The 18,517-nt window shown below is 45.7% G+C and overlaps 1 protein-coding gene across 9 annotated transcripts in view; it reads right to left on the bottom strand.

Annotated features, from left to right (window-relative positions):
- Ptprm (protein tyrosine phosphatase, receptor type M) overlaps positions 1–18,517 on the bottom strand; it is a 699,101-nt gene that overhangs the window by 32,477 nt on the left and 648,107 nt on the right. The window lies entirely within an intron of this gene.

Consider the following 18,517-nt stretch of genomic DNA (forward strand, 5'->3'; position numbering starts at 1 on the left):
TACATGTCTTTACACACCAAGTAGGGGGTTTCATTGTGATACCTTCATACATGTCTTTATACACCAAGTAGGGGGTTTCATTGTGATACCTTCATGCATGCCTTTATACTTTGTTCATCTGTATCCCTCCTCCATATTCCTTGCCCATTTGGGGGCTGGATCTCTATCCCCCCCCCCCCCGGCATTAGTACCCATTCTTCTTTCTTATGACATGTATTCCAGTGTCCTCTCTACTGCCTACTTCCTTTAGGATCTTGGTGCGGGAGAATTGTCTGTATTCTGTCAATCAGGTATTTTAATAAAATGCTAAATGCTGATTGGCCAGGCAGGGAGTATAGGCGGGTCAACCAGACAGGAAGTAGAGGCGGGGCGATGAGAACATGAGAATGCTGGAAAGAAGAAGCCCATTCCCCCCATTCCAGCCCAGACCACCAAAGAAGCAACATGTGAGCTGCCCCGCCGAGAAAGGTACTGAGCCACTTGGCTAACATAGATAAGAATAATGGGTTAATATAAGCTACAAGAGCTAATAAGTAGCCTGAGCTAATGGACCGATCAGTTTCATAACTTATGGCGATCTCTGTGTGATTTTCTTTGGGGCTTGCCGGCTGTGGGGTACCAGGTGGGACATTAACCCCAACAAGCCAGCCCCCTCATATTACAGGATCTCCTCCTCCTCATGGTTCCTTTCTTGTTTCATCACCCCCACCCCCACACACCTCCACACACGAATATATACACACAGATGCGTGATTACAAATCTAAGTCCCACATATATGAGAAAACACGGAGTTTGTCTTTCTGAGTTTGGCTCGCTTCACTTAACACAACAATCTCCAGTTGCATCCATTTCCTTGCAGATGCGACGATTTCATTTTTCTGTATGGCTGCATGAAATTCCATCACGTCTTTGGAACACCTCCCACACATAATTTCTGCCCCTTATATTCCCTTTGCCACAATCTCAATTTGCTACAGGGATCATCTGGTGCAGGTGTCCTACCCAAGATCCAGAGGCCACCTCGCAAGCAGAGCCCCACACACTGATGTGTGCTGTGGCAAACTCGTTGCTTTCCAGCACTGTTCCGAAGAGTTACTAGACAGCCTCTCATCTGGGGTGTGAGTGGATTTGAAAACTGGCTACAACTTGCATTTTCAGTTCAATCTACGACTGTCAGTTTGATTTTCTATTTCATGTTCAAGGACAAACATTTACCTTAAATTTCCTCCAAACAAGGATTTCCTCTGTGATCCACAACCATCCCTTCTAATTAGAACGCCCTCTCTCATTTCTTTCCAGGAGATACTCCCCATTCTTCAATGCACGTGTTAGATGCACCCCAAGTTTTTCTCCATACATTTAAACTCTCTTTGATTCCCAAGGAGTGTATTTGGTAGTTTCATACAAAACTTGGCACCTAGTTATTACTGGCCAGCAGGAAAGGGGCTATTTTGCTTATGTCTTTGCTCCTGGAGCCCCTGGAGGTCACATCTTATACATGATAAATGTACAGTAGCGAGACAGACATAGAATCAGCACGAGGAGGAAAATGCCGGCAGTGAGCGTTTTCAGAAAGGATTATGGGCTGAGAAGACTCTTTTAGAATGACAAACATCTGTGTCACACTAACGTTTGTAGTGTAGCTTGTGGCTGGCTAGGAATCTAGCTGCCTTTAAACTCTTGGAACTTTCTGTAAGATAATCCTTACCAAACTTAGTTGATATATATACATCAGAGTTTGAGGCAAGGGAAGCACAGGGCAAAGATGGGTTTGACCTCATACTGTTTCCAATCCCCTTCGGGGGACCTCCCTGTACAGCCTTTGTCTGGAAAAAGCTATCTGTGACATTATTAAAGGTGGTATCTACAAGATCTCACAAATATCCATCATGAGTAGCCAAGCAAAATCTATAATACCCAAGATTAAAAGAGAGCGAATTTCTTCCTTTAGATGCAAAGCCGGTCTGATCAGACAGTGTGTATGTAGAGTTATCTGACCTGAGGGTGACCATACTTCATTTATAGACTGTCCATAGCAGGAGTGCCTGGACAGCACACACTCAGCTCTCCTCTGTGTTGAAGGCCTTGCTTTAATGTTTCTGTGACTTCGACGATGCAAGCAGAAGGTAGTGGATAAAATACAAATACAGTATGCATGTATGCTTTTAAAATGGAGTAACTCAATTCAATACAACTAAAACGTCCCCCCTCCAGAAAGTGCAACACACACAACTGTAGTGAGCCGGACAGGATCGCCATTACAAGATGGCGCCACATCCTGTCTTGTTGGTTATAAACAACCCTATATTTGGCTATGCCTTTAAGAGCTACGTGTCCCCCCGCTTCCCGCATGCACAGTGAATATGGGTCCCTGGGCCTATCTTGATGCAGTCTGTTGTCAGCTGATGATGGCAGCCAATCACAGGGTGACCCATGTGCCAATTCCCTATATAAGCAGCCGCCATTGTGCCCCCGGGTCTCTCTCATGTCTCTCTCCAGCGTCTCTCTCTCTCTCTCTCATGTCCCCCTCTAGCGCCTCTCGTCCCTCTCGTCTCTCTCTCTTTTGCTCTCTCGTTTTTTGCCCCCCTTTGCTTTATGCTCTCCCTCAACCAAATGCACTCCAGTAAAGCGTGATCTGAGAAGAATCCTTGTGTGTGGTGGGTGTTTCTTCCTCGCCGGTCAAGAAGCCCGCCCCACGAAACAATGCACCTGCAACCTGTACTGTACCAGGGATCTTTTACCTTATCTGGTGTATCATGGTTGACAAACTTCAGGTGCAATAGGTGTGAGACAGTTTGTTGCACGGTTGCCTGTTCACCTATTATTGACTCCTTTCCTTCTCAGCCTGAGCATTTTTAACAAATATGAACAAGGGGCCTTCAGTGCCTTGAGGTCAAGGAGCTAAAACCTGCCAGCATGGACAGAGGGTCCAGAGTTTCCCTTCTGGATAGCTCCCATGTGCCAGTTCAGACTGCATCTGAGATCTGACCTAGCTCCACTGCAGTTTTCCAGAGCTCTGCATCTCTGCAAGATGGGATGCAGCAGGATGCGCTCATGTGGAGGCGGGAGGGAGGGACCTCGAGGTTAGATCATGTCCAGCTTATGTGGGGTAGCTCCAAATTAAGAGCTCCCATTGCAGCCACACTGTGGGCAAACAGGTGCAGCTGCTCTCTAAGCAGAGACAGAAGTGGCATCCTTGCATACGCATGGTCAGGAGCTGGCCCAGAGACAGTGGCTTCTTCCTTGCATACACAATGGTCAGGAGCTGGCCCAGAGCCACTAGAATGCTCCAATCCAGACACAGTTAAGAAAACAGAAGCGTGAAAGTGCTTCCTTCTTCAAAGAGTCCAGGGCAGCTAATATCTTGCATACCAGTACTTGTCTGGGCGAGTCCAGAAAAGGCAGAGGGACCATTCTGAATCTGTTTCCCCCAACTCATCTCCCAGAGTATCTTGGAATGGTTTGCCACATCTGTTTCAGCCTACTAAAGCATCCTTCTAAATTGAGTTCCTCTAAGTATCTTTTTAACTGCTTGGACCTGTGTCAAGTTATTTTTTTGCTTAAAGAAAAAGGGATAGGAAGGAAAGCATGTTTCATTAGAGATGAAGACTGTGGGTGTCTGCAGCCACCCCCTGGCTCTGACTTTACATATAGAGATGTTGAAGCCAATGCTTTGAAAACACCTGCTGGAGTCCTGGCCCCACACAACTGGATGCTACTCCATCTGATCCCGTGCCAAGCCAGCTGTCTCCTGCAGCCTGAAGGTACTTGCCAAGCAGAGTCTCTGCCTCCCACACATCTTCATCATGTATGGCAACAGTCTCCAGCCTGGGAAGGAGCTACTTCCAGGATTCTCTGATTACTTTGGTGCCCTATGCCGGTTCCACCAGACCATTAATCAAGCAACAAGCATTGTGCCCCACTGGCTGCTCATGACCACGCTCAGGGCTGCAGGAGAGATGCAGTCCCTGCACCCAAGGGGTGGTCAACTTTGGCTTTAAAATTCGCTAACTTAAGCGGGAAAGTAGTGGAACACGCCTTTAATCCCAGTACTCAGGGAGGCAGAGGCAGGCAGATCTCTGTGAATTTGAGGCCAGTCTGGTCTATAGAGTGAGTTCTAGAACAATCAGAGATACACAGAGAAACCCTGTCTCGAAAAACCAAAAAGAAAAAAATTCACAAACTTAAAACACAGAAAGCAGTATAATGTGAGGATCTTGAACTTCCTGGTAGTTTTTTAGGAGGGCAATTTGTATCGTAATCCCATACTTATTAAGGTCACAACATCACTGGAGCTAGAGCCATAGCTCCCAAGTCTAGGAGTACATACATCATTTTGACCTCGAATAGATCCTGACATGGCTGCAGGAAGAGTCTAAACTACAGCACATATCAGAACTCCTTGCAGTGATTCTCAAGAAATTCTGAGGGTCTGCTGAATTGGCATTTCTAACAAGTTCCTTGGCCTGTAGACCATACCAACCAGAAAGAATTTCTGCAACTCAATCAGACTGTAGAAGCTGGCTGATGCAAGTTGGAAGAAGGCCTTGTAACTTGCTTATGCAACCTCAGGTTCTCTGCTGTCAAAAAGGGATGGTGACCGTTCTTGTCCCAGAGTGTTCTAAGATGAAGCTAGGGGTTTTCAAATCTGCTTGCACATCTGGATCAGCTAGGAGTGTATGAAGAAACCCTAACGCCCAGGTTACATTCCAGGCTATTTCTCAATTTCTGTGTCTAGACAGAAGCAGTCAAATTTCCTGAAGCTTCCTAGATGCTCCCAAGTGCAGATCGGTCTGGAAATCACCAGATATAATGGGATAAAAACATCTGGCCAAGTGTCCAGTTACTTACAAGAGCTCAAAAAAGATAATCCTTATTATCTTCAGCCTTAAGTCTCTAATCTGGACCCTAGGTGACAATGGGAGTTGGCAGAGTCTGGAAAGTGAAACTGGATGTTTAGGCAGAGAAGGGGAGCCGTCTTGAGCAGTGACAACTGTGTGGCTTGTGATGTGGCAGAGAAATGGAGGCGAGAGTACCCGCTGCTTTCATTCCTTACTGGAAACTATGCTCCCCAGGTAAGAGACTCAGAAGAGAGAGGTTGGCATTGAGTCTCCTACTGGATGGTTTGGATGGAATCAGGAAATAGTGGCTGTGCTCTGGGGAAGCAATCTCAAGCAAACAGCTGGAGTTACAACGATAGTCTGCTAACCCTCATTTGTAAGGTCACTGCAGCTCCCATACATAGAGCCGTCACTGGTTTAGATGAGATGCTCTCATAGCTGTATCCTCACGTGGAGGTTGGGCAGGAAAACGAGTTACAAGGGCCCAGGCTTCTCTCTATGATTCTGGAAGGCAGGGGCCAGGTCAGGTAATGAACTCTCTCGGTAGAACAGACCCTGATTCCAGCTGTAGGCAGGTGTGGGAGGGTAGACCTCAGGGAGCACATGGCTTTCTATGGTCTTGTTAGACTTCAGCTCTAGGAGCAGATACAAAGTAGGAAGTCTGAAGTGGCTTTAGCTGCCCTGTCTAGGGAGACAGAAGAGGTGTAGCTGCAGGGGTGAAGCAGAAGAATACATTCTGAAGATGTCATTGACTTTTTCCCTGGCTCTTAAGCTGCTAATTTCTTCTCATGCCTCTAAGGAGGTTTCTCATGCATAAGAGAAGATCTCTCTTCCCTCTCTCTTTTACCCTTCTCTTTTCTGAGGCAAGGTCATTGTGGTAGTTTGAATTTGATTGGCTCCCGTAATCTCAAGGAAGTGGCACTATTAGGAGGTGTGGTCTTGCTGGAGGAAGTGTGTCAGTGTGGGGGCGGGCTTTGAGGTCTCTTTCGCTCTAGCTCCTCTCAGTTGACTTCCAGTTCCCTATAAGATGCAGAACTCTCTCGGCTCCGTCTCCAGTTCCATCTCTACCATGTCACCACGCTCCCCCCCCTGATGACAATGGACTAAACCTCGGAACTGTAAGCCACCCCCTCAATTCAATGTTTTTCTTTCTAAGAGCTGCTGTGGTCATCGTGTCTCTTCAGAGCAGCAGACAACCCTAACTACATTATACATTATAGTCCATACATTAATGTATAATATATAGTCATACATTATAGTCCAAGTTGTGTTAGGGCTTGCCATGTTGTTTAGGTTGGCCTCAAATCATGACCTTTTTTTAACCTCTTGCTTCTGAGTGCTGAGAGTATAGGCAGGAGCCACAAGGGCCCAGCTACGATCATTACATGTCTATGTAAGTCTCGTTTGGTCACCACTCTCCCTAAAACATTTCACATACTAATACTAATAAGGGCTGTGTACAAGGGACCTGGCTGGCTTCTCTCTCCCAGACCTGATTCACTGGGTGACTCCTTCAGGCAAAACTCTTGAAGAGTCCAGGAATGGATGGAAAATCAAGTGTTCCTGGAGGACTGTATAGTTTTGGTTTGGGGGAAGAGCTTCATAACATAAAGACGCTTCCTTTTCATCCCTCTAGGCTACTGTCTATAGCCTGTGTGGTCCAGCTCCCTGCTTCTGGTTTTCTCTCTGTCTCTTCCCCTTCTGCTTCATCCAGTTGACTATGGATCCAGAGAGCAGCATCAGTTGACTTCAGCAGGTTCTCAAGAGACATACTCCTTCAGCCAGCTTTGTTCTGCACCTGTTCAAGAAAGGGGGCCCCGGTACTTAGCAATTCCCCACACCCAAGTCCTGGCCAAGGAGGGAGCTCACCATCACCAAGTGCGGTAAAAGCATGTCGCACACTCAGAGGGTGACACCTTAAAGAAGCATCTTAGATACCTTTTGAGCAATAGCAGCACTATTAGCATATAGACTCAGGCCTCAAAGTATATCAGTGAGGCATTTCCAAGAGGGGTATATGGCAAATCTCTTGAGAAAAAAAGAGGACTTTTTTTTCTGCATAGTCTTCACCTTAATAAAGTCATATTTTAGATTCGTGACCTCATGTGAGTCATAGGCTCACCCTGGTTCTTTCTACATGTGCTGGTAGATAGTAGATCGTGAGGTGGTGGAAATATATACGCTAAAATGAAATTAGGAAAAAGTTGCTGTGGTCAGGAGAGGCAATTCAAAGCAAACAGCTGGAGTTACAAAGATAGTTCACTAACCCTCATTTGTAAGGTCACTGCAGCTTCCATACATAGAGCCTCCACTGGTTTGCATGAGATGTTCTCATAGCTGTATCCTCACGTGGAGGCTCGGGGAGGAAAATGAGTTGCAAGGGCCCAGACTCTCTCTGTGCTCCAACTTCCTTATAGGAGGAAGGTGGGATGCCCCTTTACACTGATTCTGCACAGTTAAGATCACCATCCATATTTTAAAAATATCTCACTTGAAACCGATTGACAGGTAGATGCGAAAGGCTTGAGGGAATCAGCATTTCAAGTGGCATTGTGGTGGCGATGTGGCAAGAGTCAATGTCTTAGCCTCGGACATACAGTTTCTGGCTTGTCCTGTTTATCACTGGGTAGTGAAAGTCAGCTGCAAGCAGAACCCTGCCTAGGTCTTTCTGGGATAAGGAGGAATGAGCTGTGATTGTAATATTTATGAAAAGCCATGCGCAGTCATCAAATCTAACTTGAGGCAGATCAAAAGGCAAGTGCAGTAATCAAAAGCACATTCCTTGGGGTGGCATTGTCCACGTGAAAAGTCAAGTTTCATTCACTAGCTGCGTTGTTGGGCAAGTCACTGAACCCTTTAGAGGTTTCATTTTTTCCATCTGTAGGAGAGTAACAAAATTGTTGCTATGAATACTGTTTTTGTAAGGGACACAGAACAGAATTAGTGCAATTGAAAGTTTGTTAAAATTTTGGAACGAAACTGTAAAGGGGGCCGGGGGTTGGTGGCACATGCCTTTAATCCCAGCACTTGGGAGGCAGAGGCAGGCGGATCTCTGTGAGTTCGAGACCAGCCTGGTCTACAGAGCTAGTTCCAGGACAGGCTCCAAAGCCACAGAGAAACCCTTTCTTCTTCCCAAGGTTGACAACATTATTAGTGCATCCGACCAGAAAGGGTGCTGTTTCCATGTGTGGATGAAGAGGGAAAGGCGAGGGAGGTAGAGAACGTTGGCAGAAGACATCTCCAGGAAGTCCGTGAGGTTTCAAATCTTTGTTAGACAGGGCCTGTAAGGGTGGGATTCTTTTGACAGCAAAGGCAAAGTCCTAGTTCATGATGGCCAGCTGCTTCTGGCGGCACTGGGGTAAGAAGTGTGTATTTGAGAAGGGTGGGATCCAGGAATGCATTGCTGCAGTCCCTGCATTTTAAAGGTTCCTAATTCCTCTGCATGCATACATATGATCAGTGGCCCGTCCTGAGGTATGCAATAGCTGAACCAGAGCTCATAGGTATAGATCCAGCCTCTAGTTGTGAAGGAGGGACTCTATGACTCTTTGGAGTCCCTCTGCAGATGGAATCCCAACCAAATCACTGTTCTGGCCCTTCCTGCGCTTCTTTACCGAAACACCCAGTAAACAGTCCACTGAAATCCTGGGATCCAACTTGTCTGTTTCATCTACTCGTGACTAATGTAACCAGAGGATTTCCATAACCCAGCAATGGCCCAAGATGCTCAAATAGCATCACTCCCCGTGCCTCCATGACAAGTCTGTAATCCAGGGAAGGAAAGGATTTATGCAACCATCCTGTCAGGCAGAAGGGAGCTGAGTGGATTATATAGTAATGTCATGTCTGTAGATTTGCTTTCAGAGAAATGTAGCTTATGCCATCAGCTGTGGTCCCTGCCGGGTCTTACACACAGGGCTGATACTGCCAGAGAAAAGGTCTAAGGTAATGGCATTCTCCTTGCCTGCAGCCTCCTGAATGACTGCCTTATTTTGTCTATAAATAGGGAAACTGGAGGTACTACTGTCTTGCCACTTTGTTCTAGAAAAACCATCAAACGGTTCATCGGATAATCCTGTGAACTACCCTCTTGGCTTGCTCATGTATTTACTTGGCCAGATAAGCCTAGGCCTTAGGAGGAAAGCAGGGCAAGGGCTTAGAGGACTGCATAAGCAGAGATGGAAAAGGGACCCCCCTCTCCCCCGCCGTGGACTGAGCAGGGTAAGGGCTTAGAGCAGGATTAGGCTAGCCAAATCAACACGCTTTAGGTCAGTGGGAGAGCCTGTCTCAAAAATAAGAGGGAGAGCAACCGAGGAAGATGCCTGACATTGACCTCTTCCTGCCATGCAGATGCCCACGTGGACACATGGACACATACATGCAACAAACACACACACAATACTTATAAATGTCACCTATGTGGTCTGAATTGTCACTGTTCCTGGCTTGTAACTACTCACATGTACGGCAGGGAGAAGGCCCAACAGGAGATGGACAGAAGCTCTGAGTGGTTTAGCTTTCTAACATTGACAAGGCAGAAACACAGAAGTTATGAAGTGAAGTCACGAGACTGATCCTTACAGGAAATGCATTGATGCTCTATTCAGTTTGGACTGTGGCTTGATTGTGCATGTCTGAGTGTGTTGATTTATGTGCATGTATGTATGTGTGTGCAAGTGCGCATATTTATCGGGAGCTTTTTATCATGCCCTGGGAATTTACAAGTTGTGAAAGTGTATGTTTGTGAGTGTAAACAGATTATTTGAGCATATACTTATTTGAAAGAATTATTTCAGAATAACGTTTATAAAATGTTAGAATTAACATCCAGATAATAAACATATTACAAAACCTTATAATTTGAGGTTATAAATGTAGTGCCTAGTACTTGATTTAAAATACTTGATAAGGCTTTAGTTAGATCAAGGATAGTTTGGTGGTTTTTCTCTTTGCTTTGTATAAGAGTGTGTGTTCACTTTTCTTTTACAATTCTCAAAACTACCCAACTTTGTAGCCAATCCAGAGTGTTCTGGTCAAATAAAGTTTTTTTTTTTTGTTTTTTGTTTTTTGTTTTTTTTTTTGATTTTAGAGACAGGGTTTCTCTGTAGCTTTTGGTTCCTGTCCTGGAACTAGCTCTGTAGACCAGGCTGGCCTCGAACTCACAGAGATCCGCCTGCCTCTGCCTCCCGAGTGCTAGGATTAAAGGCGTGCGCCACCACCAACCTGCTCAAATAAAGTTTTATAATTTTAGTCTCTTCATTTCCTTTTCACCTCTGTTTGCCTTTGAAGTACACACATTTGCTATTCAAACTGGGCGAGTGGGACACAAGGTAACAATTCTCCAAGGACTGTACATTTTAGGTTAAAAAGCAAACTATACCCCTATTTTTGTGTACCGGGAAGAGCCCATGGTCTCTGTGGTGTGTGTGTGTGTGTGTGTGTGTGTGTGTGTGGTGTCTCCTTATTAAGTGGTCAGAAGTTCTCCAAAGGCTCAGCATTCTCTCTTGCACCCTGTTCCTCCCTCCTGCACTCTGGAAGCCACTGTGGTTCTACGGGACCTCCGAGGAAAGAAAGGGAGTGTGCTGTGCTGGGTGCTAAAGCAGTGGTTTATCATCACAAGCAATCTTGAGAACCTGTAACAGGAATATCTCCCAATGTAAGAGTTTATATTACCTGCTTAAATCATTTCTAAAAGGTTTACATACCTGCTACAGACCATCTTCTATGGTCTGCTGATGGAGGAGGGTCATCTGTCTATATGCTATTTTCATTGGTTAATAAAGAAACTGCCTTGGCTCTTTGATAGGGCAGTATTTAGATAGGTAGAGTAGACAGAACAGAATGCTGGGAGGAAGAAGGCAGTAAGGCACATGCTATAGCTCTCCTCTCCGAGATGGACGCTGGTTAAGATCTTTCCTGGTAAGCCACCACCTCGTGGTGCTACACAGATTACTAAATATGGGTTAAAGCAAGATGTGAGAATTAGTCAATAAGAGGCTGAAACTAATGGGCCAGGTAATGTTTAAATGAATACAGTTTCCGTGTAATTATTTTGGGTAAAGCTAGCTATGCGGGAGCTGGGCGGTGGGAAGTGGCCCGTAGCTCCTTTTACAGTCTGCACAAATGAAAATGCAGGTCCATCATGGGTGGGGCTTGTCTCATGGGGACAATAGTCTCACTGCACCCTTCCATGCCAGGACTCCCACATAATTCCTATGTAAAGCATGGGAGAAGCAGGGATGGCTGGCTCTCCCCTCATCATGTCTTTGAAAAGCTGAACTGTTTTCTCTTAAGGGTTCAGACCCTAGAGTTTCCCTCCTGCTGCTGGTACTAGGAGAGACCTAGTGAGTGCTGTGGGGTCCTGTGGATAAATACACGGGATGTTTGTTCTTCAAGGGGATTTTCTTCGTCTGAATACACACAACGAATGAAAAGAAATCTTAGTATGAGGATAGTATTTTAGAATGGGTCATTTTCTTTTCATTTCAAGGACATGAAACTTTAGCTCAGAGATGAACACCTGTTAGTTCCCTCTTTGTCTTCACGTGTTTTTGCCTTTGGACCCACAATCACACCCCACTTTATATAGTTTGGATATAAAACACTTCCCACAGGCTCGTGTATGTAAGCACTTGGTCCCCAGCTGGCAGCTGTGTTTTGGGAAGTTGGGGAGTCCTGGGAGGAGGGTCCTCACTGGAGAAAGGAGGCCTCTAGAGGGCAGGGGTTGAAGTTTCTAGCCAGGCCCCACTTCTTGCCTCATGTCTGTCTCTATGTTCCCATCTGTCCAGATATGTGTGAACACTTCACACTCTGCCAATAGGGTGGAGAGCTGCCGCCACCACCAGGCCTCATCTACCATGATGGCTGTCCCCTCTAGTGTTGATCGCCTTTGCATAGGCACCCCCCCCCCCGACTGTCTGGCTCCTTGCCCCCTGGATGTGTGTTCTTTCCTGTCTGCCTGCTATCTTCACTTTCCATATGAGCATTTTGAGCTCCTGGTATTCTTCCAGTAAATTCCCCTTTGACTTCAATTAGCCAGAACTGATCTCTGCTGCACACGGCCTAACGGCACTTGATAGGCCTCCCTCTGGACACAGGGGAAAGTGGTCCAGTGACATTTCCTTGTCAACTTCTTGGCTGGTTTTCTAGTTTTAAGTGGCTTTCTTTGCATCATCTCTCATGTGTCCCTTGTTCATGGTCCTTCCTCATGCAAACCCTTTGGAACCCTTGACAGGAAGCTACTGGAACTCCATTCTAGAGGAGCGCATTCAGCTCTCCATGGCAACACCTCAGCTCGCTGTGAACACTGGGCGTATCTGCAGCATCCCTGCTACATGCTGTGGTTGTCTATGTTCCCAGACTCCCTTCCCTCTTTTTGGATATGTGCTGTCCCACGCTCTGTGCATATATTGCACACCCTGGGAACACTGCCAGCAGCCTCAGCTTTAGATCCAGCTGAGGTACCCCTTCTATGAATCCCACAGCCTCTGTGAAACCACTGTCACAGAGTTTATGCTTCCTGATCCCCATCTAGTGCCCAATGACCGAATCAGCCTTTTGTGACTGCCCACATCAACTGTATATAGCATATGCTTGATCACTGGAGGAATCTTACTTTGTCTGTGATTTTCCTTTGCCATTTCTTTCTCTTCTTGTATTTTTATTTACTTCTTTTCACATTCCCAATTCTGCTTGTGTCTAAATGTCATCACTCAAACATAGCTCCTTTCCCAATAACACAGGGGTTTAATCCCAAAAGTCTTATGCTAGCGATATTACGAGGGCAGAAATTTAAAACCACTAAAGATCTCAGAGGTGGAATCTTCAAGAATTAGTGTGGACTATGTCTTTAGGGTAGGCATCGTATGGTTGAATTCTAGTGACTTTAGAATGCACGGGAGATTCTTAGTGGCCCCCATTATGATGTGGTGAAGCCAAGGGGCCCTTGCAAGAGTCTGAACAATGCTGCCGAGACTTGGAGACTCCAGAGCTGTGGAGTTTCACCAGCTTCTTGGCTTTATGAAGTAGATTTCCCAGGCATTTCATCATAGTAACGAAAACCAGTCCGATGCATTCTTTTATCACTGAATGTACCTGCCCACATATGTGACATGTACATTTGGTGCTAACTACTATAATAGTGTTGACACTTTTTAGATTGAGCCTTGTCTTCTCATCTTCATACTTGTGTCTAGTTGAAAGCTGAGGGTAGAGAGGGCACAGCAGATGGTGGGAAATGAAGACGAAAGCTCCAGTTTCTCAGTGTCTTCAGTTCAACTCCTTCCTGAGATGTCTGCAAAGCTCACGCCTGCTTTTCGTTCAGCGTCTCAGACTCTACATAGCCAAATGGAACCAACCAGCCTTCTTCTTAAATCCTGAGCCCTTTCATGGAGGATGGGGCAAGGGAGATAGGGTCCGCTAGGTTTCCGTGGAAGACGGGGTAAGATAGGTACTTGGCGAATCAATGTCTTTACATTAACTGTCCAAGTCATAAAGCCAGAGATCCAGGTTCATATCCAAGCCTTCCTTTTTCTTTATTGGTACCTGTGGTCATCTGAATGTAACTGCCCCCCATAATTTCACAGGGAGTGGCACTATTATGAGGTGAGTGTGGCCTTGTTGGAGTCTCCATTGGGGTGGGTTTTGAGGTTTCCTATGCTCAGGATACCCCCCAGTGTCTCATCTGTCATCCTCCAAAATCTAGGACTCTCAGCTATAGCTACAGCACCATGTCTGACTGCACGCCACCATCCTCCCTGCCATGATAACAATGGATTGAACGTTCACCCTGAACTGTAAGCGTGTTACCCCAATTACATTTTTTTTTTCTTGTAAGAGTTGCTGTGTTCACGGTGTCTCTTCACAGCAATAGAAATGACATCCAAACTGTGATCTTCTATAAACACACTCTCTCTGGTCATACTGGCCTCTTGCTGAGACTGCTCACCAAGGAACAGCCCACACTCTTCTCTCGCTTTTCTCAGTGGCTACCACGGTTATTGCTTTCCTTGGTCTCCTCCCTTCCTCATTTTCCTTCTTCTTGGCTATGCCATCCTGTCTGGTCCAAGTATCTGGGACGACAGGTGCACTCTACTGTGCCAAGCCAGAATTGTGTTCAACAGTGCTGATCAGAACCACCGACTCACTTCCTTCATGGCTCCTGGTAAGATTTTGCACTTTTTCCTCCTTCCACTGCAGACCCTTCTCAATAAGCCCTGAAGCAGCTTCTGGGACCAGAGTCCCCATCCACATCTGTGCCAGGCCACTGGCTTTCTTATCCTGCCATTCCCTTTCCTTTATTTCCTTATTCTGCTAAAACTATTTCTGTCTTAGTCTTGTCACTTGAGTTCAGCCTCTCTCTGCTTTCTCCAAGTCCTGGATTCCACAGGCAGCATTTATTTCATTAGCACGATCACATTCTGACTTAAGTCTGTCACAATTGATTGCTCATTATACTTGACTTTCTAATATGCTATGAGGATGAAGGAATTATAAATATCTTTCTGTATCTTGGTGCTGTGGGTTCAGTAAGTATATTATTAGATGACCAGTTAACTACACTAAGAAGGATTAGTAGGCTTGGCTTTAGATTGAGTTGTGAACTAGACAAATCAGCCTCTTGCCATGTTCTGTAGAGTTTTAATTTTTTTATAAGGGAACTGAGATTGTTAGGTAGAGAAAACCTCAATGATCAGGGGTGTGGCCAGGGACTTATTTTTCATAGAGACAACCAAGTCCCTCACTTGCTGTTGACAGAGTGGCTCCGTATAATCTCCTTTCCTGGTGATGGATTAGTGGAGGTACAATAGTGGCTCACATGTTGTGGGAGTGACCAAACATTCTGAGGGAACCCATGTGTGGCGCTCTTTGGGTGGCCAAGAACCTGAGTCTGTATAGCACAAGAGCCTAGCAGAAAATCAAATACTACTGTCTAGGAACACAGCAATAAAATGACTCTCTCCATCAGAGAGCAGTGTCTCAATCAGCTGTCATCACAGAGGATTCTTCTGGCAGTATGTTGTAGTAGGAGCAGTGGGGCTGCATCCCCAGCACCCGGCCACCCACATGGCTAGTTTATGCCCCGAAATAATTACACGGAAACTATATTCTTTTAAACACTGCCTGACCCATTAGTTTCAGTTTCTTATTGGCTAGCTCTTACATATTGATCTAACCCATTTCTATTAATCTGTGTAGCCCACGAGCTGGCTTACCAGGAATGATCTTAACCTGCATCTGCCTGGAGTGGGAGAATCATGGTGACTCACTGATTCCACTTCTTTCTCCCAGCATTCTGTTCTGTTTACTCCACCCACCTAAGGGTTGGCCTATCAAGGGGCCTAGGCAGTTTCTTTATTAATAAGAAATCACTCCCACATCAGCAGTAGACGGGAACTAACACAGAGACCCACAGCTGGACAATAGACAGAGCGAGAGACCTTGGGACACTCAGTTCTAAATGGGATGTCTCCATCAAACACCGTCCCCCCTCAGGGTCAGAGAACTATGCAGAAGGGGGGTTGGATAGATTGTGAGAGTCAGAGGTGATGGATGATTCCAAGAAAACCATGTCCTTCAGACACAACAGGGCTCATGCACGTATGAACCCACAGTGACTATGGCTGCACACACGAGACCTACACAGGTTCAAGCTAGATGGGGTAGGTGCTGAGAGGGGAAACAGACTCATATTCCCACTTGTAGCTAAAAAGCTATTTGCAATCGACACTCGCAAAGAAGAAATTATTTTTCTCCAATGGAGTCTCACTCAGTAAATTAGCCACACTTAAGGGTAGGCCCCATTGCTTTGCTTGGATTTTTTTTTGTGTGTGTCTTATTGGTCTTTTGCTTATATAGTATGGCCCCCAATTTTGTCTTGCTATTGGTTGTTTTGCGTGTGCATATGTTTCTTACATTTTTCCCTCTTTGGATTTTGTTTGTGTGTTTTGTCTGCTTGTCTGTTTTAGAGAGCAAGCTAGCGAGTGAGCGAGCGAGCAAGAGAGAGAGAGAGAGAGAGAGAGAGAGAGAATGGGCTGAGTGGGTGGGGATGAAGAAGAATGTGGGAGGGGCTGGAGGAGGGGAAAACATTATCAGAATATATTGTAGGAGAAAGATTTTTAATGCACTTCATTAAAAAGAAGTCAATGAAAAGGAATAGTGAGAGTTTAAACCAGGGAAGCCAGGAGTACATATAAAGACAGCGTATCTCTTCCCTTACTGATAAGATCTGGCAATGTCTCTGAACAAGTCAAGAGCATCCCTGGTAAAAGGGTCTCTCGTCAGTTTGTACTAGTGGGGATTACCAGGGTTGTTCTTGTAAGTAAGCGAGTTGTGCCTGTGCTTTAGGAGGTATGACCTTCTCTCTCTCTTGAATTTCCCATTGATCCTGCCTTGGAAGGCTACTGATTAGAATCAGATGTTCTTTTTCCTATGTAACAGGGGCACTCGGAATTTTAATATACCCTCTTTATAGGTGTATTAGTAAGCTAATTCTGATACTGATGCTCCATGTTTATATTAAACATCCTGACTTCCTTATTCTTTCAGGGAGAAATACTATGAAAAGAATATACAATAATAGGTAAGATCATCTTTGGGCAGATGACATTCTTCATAACATCCTGTAGGTAGGTGGTCTCCTACCCTCCTCAGTTATGACAGAGGTTAACATCTGGGTTCTCTCCTTTCCTCAGTTCTCAAACATCTTGTCATCTGTTACCACAACTATTCCGTGTCTTAACAATAATTTCCCTAAATGACTGCGAGACATCGTTTGGATTTTTAATAAACAGTCACATTCTAATGAGGTCTTCATAAAACTGACTAAATATGTTTAGAAATCATTAGCTTAAATTACCGGTGCAAAAATCTCCTTCGGGAGCCCTGCAGATTTGGTTATGAGACTTCCGGCAGATGGATTCGGTAGACACCATGGCAGTGTTTTTGAATCTCCACACAGTGTAAACGGGAATGCCTGGGAAACAGGAGACTGGATAAGACACTAACTGTCCCTCAGGTGGATTCATTAAACAAGGAAGACAATCACAACACATTCCAGGGTCATTTAACTGCCAGGTGTGCGGCTGTTGGCAGGTGCCGGGGAAACTGACAAGGGTCCCCTCCTAGACGCATGGGCTGAAGGGGGATGCAGAACAGTGACACGGAAGTCTCAGATAATGACAGGTCCTGGCAGATGTACCAGAGGCCCCGCTGGAGGAGAGTGGAGCATCTCTGTTCTCTACGCCAGGTGCTGCAACAGGGAAGGCCTCCCAGTGGCTCCAGAGCAGGCAATTAAAGCCTCCTAATGCTGACTGCTCGAGGGCAAGAAAGAGGGGAAGCAGGTCCCCAGTTCTGCCTTAATGAATCGGCAGCAAGTCGGTGTAAACAAGCACACACCCGTGCGACTCATGGGTGATTCATGAGGGACGGCCCACGTGTGGTGCACATGTTAGGTAGGGAGCGGTTACCCTTCAAATCGTGTCATTTTGATTTCTTGGATGGCTTGCTGTTGGTGTTTCTATGTATGGAAAATGGGGAGTTGCCACTCAACAGATCTGCAGCACTAATGATAGCAAACAGCCCGGAACAAGGTCAGGGCCTTTCCCAGATGGGACATGACCTCTTGTCAAAACTCCCAAGTCCACGACAGACATTCGAGAGTAGATGCCATTAGTGTCACTACTAATTGAAGACAACCCCATAAAGGGACTAGATAGAGGCCTCTTCTGAGCTCACCCTTACCTTCCCAGCCATCCTGGTAAAGAGTTAGGAATGTGTTGAAAACAAAACATGAGCATTTGTATCTCTGGTAAGCCTGTGTTTTACAGATTCATAAATGAAGCAGAAACCTAATGCCCCCTTCCCCCTTCAGTTACATACCATTGACTGGAGCTTCCACACTGATTTGTTAAAGCCATTGTTGGAAAACCAGTGGCCACCCCTGACAGGGCAGGGCCAAGGGCCTGGTGGGAAGAAGGAACTGTGACCTTCACAGTGAGGCATTTTCAGTTGCTAGTATCTGCTGAGCCACACCACTTGAGATGAAATCGGACTTCCGGCAAAATGTACCAATAATATTTTGTACATAATTACATGAAATTAAAGATTAAAAAATGTTCATGAGTGTGTGCCTGTGCTTGATGCTGGGGGATGATGAGAGAGAGTGTCAGATCTCTGGAACTAGAGATACAGATGTGGTGAGCTGTTACATGAGTGGTAGGAATTGAACCCTGGTCTGCGCGAGAGTTAGTGCCCTTAATTGTGGAGGCATCTCTCCAGGCTTACAGCTCCCTTTACTGCAGCAATCAACAGTATAGCCCTCATTCTGTCTTTCATCAAAGACCACACTGTCTCTACTCTTCCTTAAAGTAAAGGAATTTATCATGTGTAAAGACATTTCCCTCTTAAGGATTCTGAGTCTGAGAAATCTCAAGGTCCAAATCAGGAGCAGAAGGAGGGGGAGCATGAGCAAGGAACTCAGGACCGCGAGAGGTACAACCACACACTGAGACAATGGGGATGATCTTTCGGGAATTCACCAAGACCAGCTAGCCTGGGTCTGAAAAAGCATGGGATAAAACCGGACTTACATAGCGGACAATGAGGACTACTGAGAACTCAAGAACAATGGCAATGGGTTTTTGATCCTACTGCACATACTGGCTTTGGGGGAGCC

Source organism: Microtus ochrogaster, unplaced genomic scaffold, assembly GCF_000317375.1.
Source record: "Microtus ochrogaster isolate Prairie Vole_2 unplaced genomic scaffold, MicOch1.0 UNK20, whole genome shotgun sequence".
Classification (NCBI taxonomy): domain Eukaryota; kingdom Metazoa; phylum Chordata; class Mammalia; order Rodentia; family Cricetidae; genus Microtus; species Microtus ochrogaster.